Source organism: Plectropomus leopardus, chromosome 17 (assembly GCF_008729295.1).
Source record: "Plectropomus leopardus isolate mb chromosome 17, YSFRI_Pleo_2.0, whole genome shotgun sequence".
In the NCBI taxonomy this organism is placed as follows: Eukaryota; Metazoa; Chordata; class Actinopteri; order Perciformes; family Serranidae; genus Plectropomus; species Plectropomus leopardus.
Window position 1 is genome coordinate 27259148 of NC_056479.1, and position 9529 is coordinate 27268676.

A 9529-nucleotide genomic window follows, 5' to 3' on the forward strand; every position below is an offset into this window, starting at 1 on the left:
CAGTGACAACGACCCGCTCTGTATGAAGATATAAACTCATTCTAAGGTAATAAAACAAAATTTGATTTTTATTTTTTATTAAATTTGTGATCAGGAACTAATAAAAAAAAGCACAATTGTGAATATAATGTACAATTTCTGCCGATAGATGCCCCTAAATCCTACACGCAGGACCTTTAAAGGCGGACCCTGATTACTTCAATTCATGAATAAAGTTCATTTTTTGGATTCTCCGTTCACCATGAATACATGCGAGAAGTTTTCTTCACAAAATCAAGGTAACACACGGTGAGTAATTAATACACAAATTATTAGTTTGCTGGTAAAGTATTCCTTTAAACAACCAATCACTCCCATTGAAAATTTTTACATTTTATTGAATTATTGAAGAAAAAAAAGTGGTAGAAAAAACATGTTAAATATTTAAATGTTTACACGGGTCAGGGTGTATTTTGGATGTAAAAAATAACAGCAAAACTCCATGTAAAGACAAACATGTTTGTTGTATGGGGCCCTGTAATTACTGAATTTGGATTACCAATATAATAAAATGCTATACTGATTTAATTGTTAAATTGGCCAAAACTAACATCTTTTTCTCATTAAGTATTTTTATTTTATTTTATTTTATTTTATTCTATTTTGTTCTACTCTTATTTATTAATTTAATTTAATTTATTTATTCATTTATTGTAGTGACATCTCTGTGGATGCAACTGGACAACTTAGTTTTATGAAGGGGTCTGTTTGTTTTTAAAACTGTTGTAAAACACTTGGCGGGACGTCTGCTACGTAGAGACCATAAATTACTGACAAAAAAACACCAACTTTTGTGTGGCATTCAGTAATAATATTGAAATATAATAATACAATTGAAAAACTAGAAAAGCAGCTGCATTTTCTGAGAAAATATGAGTGTGCTCTGGCGAAAACGTGCAGGAGAAACATTCATAATACGAACATTGTGAAACTTTTGAAATGAAACTTGTAGTTGAAATAGTTGCTGAGAGAAGGTGAAATAAAAATTTAAAGAAGATTACGTCTTACAATGTCTATTCAAAGGGAGTATATACAAATAACTTTTTTACATTTTAAAAGTGCTCTAATGATACAATTTTATGGTATTGTAAAATCCAAAAAACATTTTTTTTTTTTAAAAAAAGTTTAAATATCAGTATAAGTGTAAGAAATAAAGTGCATTAATTCCTCACTTATGGAGTTAGCTGCAGAAAACTAAAAACTTAAATATGTCTTGATGGTTTTAAAAGACTACACCCAAGTATTTACCACTTAATGTGAAACGTGTGTGAGGATTTTTTACGCTTCCGTCCCAACACAAACAACACAGGAAAAGGAGCTCATGAGACTACCCGTTTTAATGAAAATCAGAATATGAAATAAATATGAGAATGTGACAGCGAGCGCACTAATAAAAGTCAGACAGCAAAGTTAGATACAGAGACCAAAATACTCTGGGTGTGGACTGGCAGACTGAGGTCACTTGTTTGCTTCTGGTGAGTATAAAAATATGCAGATACACCATCAGAAGTGTGAGTCAAAGGCTCAGCAGAGTACCTGGTCAGTGTCATGTCAGGCTGCCGCAGCCTCAGGTATGAGCCGGCAGGATAATAACAGGCTTCGGGGAATAATTTACCTGCCAGTATAGTGACCCTGAGAGGCAGCAGAGCCTGTTGAGTTTATAGCGAGGCTTCTTGTGTGGCTACATTCTGTCGGGGTCACGAGGTTACACTCGCACACACACACCGAAAAAAAAAAGAAAAGACTTTTTTCTTAGAAATGAAACCAAGGCCCTTCTCCTTTTGTGCCACATGAACATTGTGTATTTGAATTCGTTGTCATGGAAAATAACCTTTTTCATATGTAGACACACTCAGAGAGCTGGAATGCTAAACATAGCCGGAAATGTTGCAGCGAGTGATGCCTCTGCCATGGTAACACTTCAGGTGACTTATGCACATCCGGATTTCCATGACAACGCTATCACACGCCCTGACAGCCGTGGTAAATAAGTTAGTGTTCAAGAACACTGAACTGATCCATTCATTCAGGTGCAACAGTCTGAACTGCAGACGCCACACCTTGATCATACTACTTAAAGCGTCCCACGCAAATCCTATGGGAAAGAATGTCAGCCATTGACATTTTGCAATTCAGGTTTTTGGATACAGTTGCCTAATCGCGTAAAAATCTGCTCGGGTACAGGTAGGCAAAAACTGACACAAACAGCTCCGCCTATGCTGCAGACAACTCCCTCCGTGCATGTGATCCTTTCAGGACAATTTTGACAGTTTGATTTTGATTTAGTGTGAATTATACGTCTTCTGCTTGTCAAACACAATCTGAGGATCATAGAGAGCATGACGGCCGGCCGACAAACACACACAAACATTTACTGGATAAAATGGATAAACAAGGAAAGTCCTGTCACAGCAGCCTCACACAGGCATGGGTGGATTCTAAAATAATGGGGCCCTGGGCAAAGATATGCAAAAGGCCCCCCCACCTCTCCTACACAGGAGCAGGACACAGACTTTGTGCTGGCTTTGCCTCTTTTTATGGTTTTGTGTCTTCTTCTTGTAGTTTTGTGTCTACTTGTGTTTTTTAAAGTTGTTTGTTTGTGATTGTAGTTGTTTTGTGTGTCTTTGTCATCATATTTTGTGTCTCTTTGTACTACTTTGTTGTTCCATCTCTCTTTGGGCTGTATTTGTGTCTTTTTAGGTTATTTTGTGTCTCTCTGTAGCTGTTCTGTGTCTATTTGTTGTCTTTTGTATGTCTTTATTGATGTTTCTCTTAAAATGTATCTTTATCTTTTTTTGGTAATTTCGTGTCTCTTCATGCCCATTTTGTGTCTCTTTGTAGTTCCTTTGAATCTCTTTAGAGTCATCTTCAGTGTCTTTGTGGCTGTTTTGCATCATTCTGTTGTTCCTTTGCATCTTTTTATAGTCGTTTTGGGTCTTTTTACAGTTGTTTTGTGTCTTTTTGTAGCTGCTTTGTATCTAGTTGTAGTTGTGTTTGTAGTCGCTTTGTGTCTTTTTGTAGTTCCTTCACATATTTTTATAGTTTTCTTGAGTCTTTTTGTATTTGCTTTGCATCTCTTCATAGTCATTTTGTGTCTCTTTCTTGTTGTTGTGCATCTCTTTGTCATTCCTTTTGTTTTAAAATTTTTTATCTGAGTCATTTTTTTAGGTGAAGGCCAAGGCGGGGCCCTGGCACTTTGGGCCCCAAGGCGTGTGCCCGGTAGGCCCATTTAGTAATGTGTGCACAGGTCTGGTGTTTGCAGGAGTGTGTCTGCTGTGGTTTTGTTTCTTATTGTAGTCATTTTGCCTCTCATTGTAGTTCTGTTCAGTTCAGTTTTATAGTTGTTTTATGTCTCTTTAAAGGTAAATTTGTGTCTTTTTGAGTTTTATTTTTGTCTTTTTTGGTTGTTCTGTGTCTCCTTGTAGTCGTTTTGAGTGTCTTTGAAGTCCCTTTGCATCTCTTTTTGGTCATTTTTAGCCTCTATCTGGTCGGTATGAGTTATTTTGAATGACATTTTGCAGGTGAAGGCCCCTGAAAATTTGGGCCTCTGGCCAGTGCCCCTTAGGCCTGCTCAGTAACTCATCCATGTGCACAGGTCAGGTGTATGCAAGGGTGTTATTAGGAACTGAGAACATTCAACATCTCTGTCCAGGGATCCTCCCCTGGCACTTATTTCTTTAAATAAACAAGCTCTATTTGTGCTTTATAGCACTCTGGCACCTTATGTACACTCAAAGCACAAAAAAATTCTCGTTATGAAAGAATTTATTTTCTTGAGAATATTAGAAAGTGGTCAGTGGGTCACCTCTCACGGTTTTGTGTACCAGAATTGGCCCACGGGCCCTAAGTTGAGTATAACTGCAATAGAGCATAGAAAGATACAAGAGAGACAAACTGGGGAAAAAGAGAGAAGTGAGAATGTTGTCGGACCTGATTCTGCTCTGGGCGTGTCGACCCCACCTTGCAGGTGAGGTAAGCTGAAGTTTGTATTGTAGCACATAGTGTGATATGGCACTCCTTCCTGCCCGTTGCAGACAGCATAACTGAAGAGCTTTTGAGTGAAACCAGTGAACATGCCTGTGGCGTAAAAAAAAAACAACATTTTCACCATTTGAGTTATGCAAGTTCTTGGTATATTTTCGAGAGAGGAAATGCAATGAGTCATGCATCAGTCAGCTATCATTTTTCAGAGTTTTGACCACCGTGTACTGTATGCAACAGAGGGGGGCGGGGCAGAAGCTTAGCCGCAACACGTTTTTCAGATCCAAACACAAGCTGACAAATCACATGCTCGTGTAACTACTGAAGAGGACCAATCGGGTGGCTTTCTCAACAATCAGCTCTTTGTCGTGCTGCCATTGCTGATCAGTACTGGAAAAACCAGAGTCATAAAAGATCACTTGGAATAGCTGTGATATTGTCTGATCTGTTAAGTGTTGTGTGCACAAGAATTAATGGGGAATTCATTAAATTCTTTCTCAGGGTTTGCTGGTTGAAGGTGGCGTTTTTACTTCAAGTGCACAGTTTACTACACACCCACAGTGGGGTCTTTAAAGAGCTGAATGCAGGGCTGCTATTCAGAAATGACTAAATGCCCTGCCAAAGGTTGTGAGCTGAAATGTGTAGGCGCTAAACCCATTTATTAAAGGCTTTTTCATTTTTGCAAAGAGATGTGCAGTGGTATTTTTTGGTACAAATTTAACCTCTCTTTTCTTTTGTGGCCTCATATGTCCTTGGCTCCAAAGAGCACCTGTTTTTTGCATTCATGAAGTAGCACTCCTCAGCTAATCCATTTTCTTTGTGCATGACTGAAACAGTTTGACATTTTACATTGTGTAAAATGAGTTATGTGGCCTGTCAAAAGGACAATTACTGAAACTTTTCCAACATCCTCAACAAGCACGCCTCTATCATAGTAGCCTGTTAAAGCTGGAGATCTGAGTCATGCTTTCTTAAAGGGATACTTCACCAATTTTCAACCAGCTTTGTACTAAAACATTGTGTGTAGTATGTGTAGATGATCTTTGGTAAACGTCCCTCCATCTAACCGCTGCCTAGAAATCTCTTCTCCCCCATAAAGAAACTCTGTTGGGTGATGTAAATCGTTAAAACGTTAAACGTTTTGCCTGCCACCACGAACACAAAGAGTATAGATGCTGATTAAGAGACACACCCGCCCCTCTCTCTCAAACTCGAGCCGAAATGGAATTAAATGTTGAAACTCGGCATCGCTTATTAAAAATATAAATCAAGACTATGTTACTGTGACGCTTTTTTCTCACCTAAGATGTTCTTAGAAACACATTTTAGTGCCCTGTTTAGCTGTTATAGCGAGAGTTTGTGAAGAGGAAGTGGGCGCCATGCTGCTTCCTGCACAGTGGAAATGTAGCAAACTGAGATCAAATAGTAAAACTAAAAGCCTTTGCATGTTTTTTTAAGTCTGAAATTTCTGCACTTTTAAAGATAAACAGTTTGTGATTGTTTCATGCCATCCGGCCACCATTGTTTCACACATAAAAGTTTGCATTATGTCATCCACCAGCGGGAGCGTTTATTGGACTGGTGCAGTGCATTCTGGTAGTTGTAGGTTTTCTATCTCTTGATCAAAAGCATCCTTTTTCTCTTTTTTCTCTGGTCATGTGGCACCAATTTCAAAAGTATTTATGCCTTTCTACTGCACAGACATCCTACTTCTATTAAAGCGGGAAAGGGAAATACTTTTTTAATCATGCTAGACATCTTTGGCACGTGTTAAATTAACTTGAAAAAACCCTCAACTAAATGCCAAACATAAATTTGTTGGAAATAGACAAACTATATAAGACAGATTGCTATTTTTGGTTGAGTAATATCAAAAATCCTTTGATTAGGTGTTGTGAGGAGTCTGAGCGAGGGAGGATTTCAACACGCCTGTGTGAGACAAATCCAGCAGAGCGGTGCCTACATGCCAGGGGAGTGAGCCTGACCGCAGCCAAGTCACTGCTGCTTTACACAATAGTAAAGACTCAGTCTGTGGTTGACTGTCTCACTCTGCTCATTCTCTCTGTGTCTTGCACAACTTCGTACCCTGCCCCGAGATTTCCAAACTCTGATTGTAAAAACAGCCTGAAGTGTATTTGTATGGGATTTGCTGAGTTATTTTCAAACACTTTGGATGCAAGTGTTCTTTTGAATGAAGAAGAGCAAATGGTTGTTTCTGCTGTATATCTGGCCTCGCCCCGGGTTGTTGACTAATTGGAAAAAGTCGACCATCGCCCTCGTCCCCTCCTACAGTGTCGCCGGGCTGGTTTTGATGATACTGCGCAGGCACGTCCGTCACACATTTTCAAAGGCTAACACACATACTTACATACATGTAAACATCCTCATCGCACTCTAAAGTCAGTGACACATGGCCCCGGTTTCTAGAGGAAGAAAGAAAAACACACAAATTGGACATTCATACTGCATACTCATCATTCTCTAAGGGAGTGACACATTGTCACAGGCACCAGAGAAACAACAACACACACATAGCTTCGTTTCCCTCCGTCTTTCTCTCAGGGGTGAGATGATCATCAGTTTTATTTTCCAGTAATGGTCACTTCCCTTTGGGTTCCTGCTGTGGCATTCTGCAGGACAATTAGGGCTGGGTGTCAGTTAAATTACATTACAATATCAGTACCTAAACGGCCCTGGAGCTCAAAGTGTCACGGCCCCGCCCTGGCCTTCACCTGCAAAATGTCACTCAAATTTACGCACGCAGACCAGGAAGAAACACAAAACAACCACAATGAGACGCAAAACAACCTCAAGGTGACACAAAATGACCTCAAATTGACACAAAACAGACACAAAGAGACACAAAGGATCCAAAAAATACACAGTTACCAAATGAGGTAAAACATTGCCTCAATAAAACACAAAACAACCACAAAAGAGACACTTACCTCAAAGAGATACAAAATTTCCCCAGAGAGACTCAAAATTACCTTAATAAGACACAAAGTGACCCCGAAGAGACACAAAATGAAGACAAAGAGACATAAAACGACCCCAAAAGCCACAAAATTCACACAAAATAACAATTAAGAGACACAAAATGAATATAAAAAAGCTGAAAAATTGCTTCAAATTGTCACAAAATAACTACCAAGAGGCATAAAAAACCAACAAAGACATGGTTACTGCAAAGGGACACAAAATATTCTTAAAGAGACACAAAATTATTTCAAGACACAGAACAGCCAGAGGGACGTGTAATTATCTCAATAAGACACAAAATTGCGACTGTGACGCAGAAATACCCCAATAAGACACAATAATCTAAAAGAAACACAAAGCACCTCAGAGGGACGTGAAATTACCTCATTAAGACACAAAATTACTTCAAAAAGACACAAAATTACTTCAAAAAGAAACAAAATTACCTCGATAGGACACAAAATCACCTCAAAGAGACAAAAAAATATTTGTTCTAGATACACAAAATGATCGCCTCAAACAGACACAAAATTGCATCACATAAATATAAAACTGCAACAGTATGACACAGATGACCTCAGTATGACACAGATGACCTCAGAGAGACTCAATATAAAGAAACACAAAACAACCAAAACAAGATGCAAAATCACCTAGAGACACCAGATTGCCAGAATGACCTTAATTTGACATGAGACTTATATGACTTGTATGTATATATATGTATTTTTTTTTCTCCAAAAACGTAAACTGGAAAAAATAAAGTATAAAAAAAAAATAAACAAACAAAATACCTTAACCCTATAAAGAGACACAAAATGACCTGAGGGTGACGCACACACACACACACACACACACACACACGTATATACATGTGTATATATATATATACATATATATATATATATATATATATATATATATACACACACACATATGTATTTATGTGTGTGTGGTGTGTGTGTGTATGTGTGTATATATATACATATATATATATATATATATATATATATATACATATATATATATATATTATATATATATATATACATACATACATATATGTATTTATTTGTGTGTGTGTGCGTGTATATATATCTATATATCTGTAGCGAAATTAGGCAAAAACGGGAAAAGAAATGTTTGTGCAGAAGTACCTTTCTGCTTGTTCTGAGCGTAAAATGTTAGAATCAGAGAATAAAAGAAAAGCTACGTAACGCGGTGATCCACGTAGGAGGGAGCCAGAGCGAGGTAAACTTTGAGTGAAGGGGCAATCAAAATCAAATTAAGACTTCAAAGAATATGCTAAACATGTAGCCAGGAGATTTTCTCTCAGAGAATTTGCATGTGGCCCGCTGGCTGCCTGCCTGAGTGCACATGTGCCCGGAGCCGCTTCAGGAGTCTGCTGTGAGCCGGGCATGCTGGGTAAAGTACAGTAGGCGTGAGCCACTGTACTTTCTGTGTGTGTGTTTCTTAGCCACCGTTTACATTCAATAAAAAAAGAATTCCTCATATTTAGTTGAGCCGGCCCGTTTCCATGGTTACTGGCCAGGGGTTTTCATTCTTGATTCACTTCCTCACCCTGAGCGCTCTTGTTTTTCTTTTTGTCTTTTTCTTAGACCTCACTCTTTTTCTTTTTTCCTCCCCCCTCCCTCGCTGACATTGCTACATTTAACTCCTCACGTGATTCTCTCCTCCTCTTTGGGAACATTTGTGCTCCTCCTGTTTCCTGCTCGGTGCCACCCCTGCGTTTCTGTCGCCCCCACAAAGCCTCTCAATGAAATCCAGACACTGTACTCTCGCTCCGAGCCCAAAGAAAACAACTCCTGGCTTGTAGCTAGGCAACTCCAAATATGAGTCATCTCAGTGCCGCGCCCATCATCAACTGATCACCCCCCCCCCCACCCACTGACCACACACCTCACTGACACACACACACACACACACACACACACACACACAGAGCCTCAGAGCCTCTTTATAAAGAGTTCAGAGCATTAAACTGTGGTTCGTGTAATTCCTCCGCCGTCCTCTAACCTGGCGTGGAGGTGGAAAGCCGACAGCGCTCGTGAGTAGTGAGGCTGTGGGAACGTTAGCAGCCTGCCCTCAGCAGATAACATCATGACCACAATGTGATGACTGATCACAGCTTGGCAGAGTCACCAAATGTCAGATGGTGGAGTTGGCAGCAACTTATTTGCTCCGCTGTTAGTAGTTCACAGACATTTAGATTTGTCTTTTTTTTTAAACCCTTTGAAACGTGGATTGACATTTTTCACTTTTTGTGCTGCGCTCAGATGTTTTTTCACAGGTATTTAGTTTTGTGAACACATTGATTTGATTTCTTTTTTTTTTAAAAAAGTCAACAACATAAGAAATTTTCTGGAAATTTCAAGAAATGTTTACATTTTATAATATAATATATAAAACAATATCTATAATTATATATATTTACATTTACAAGTAAAAATAATTATTTATTTTGGTTTTTTTAGCACTTTTTCAGGTAATGTTCTTGTTTATTTTT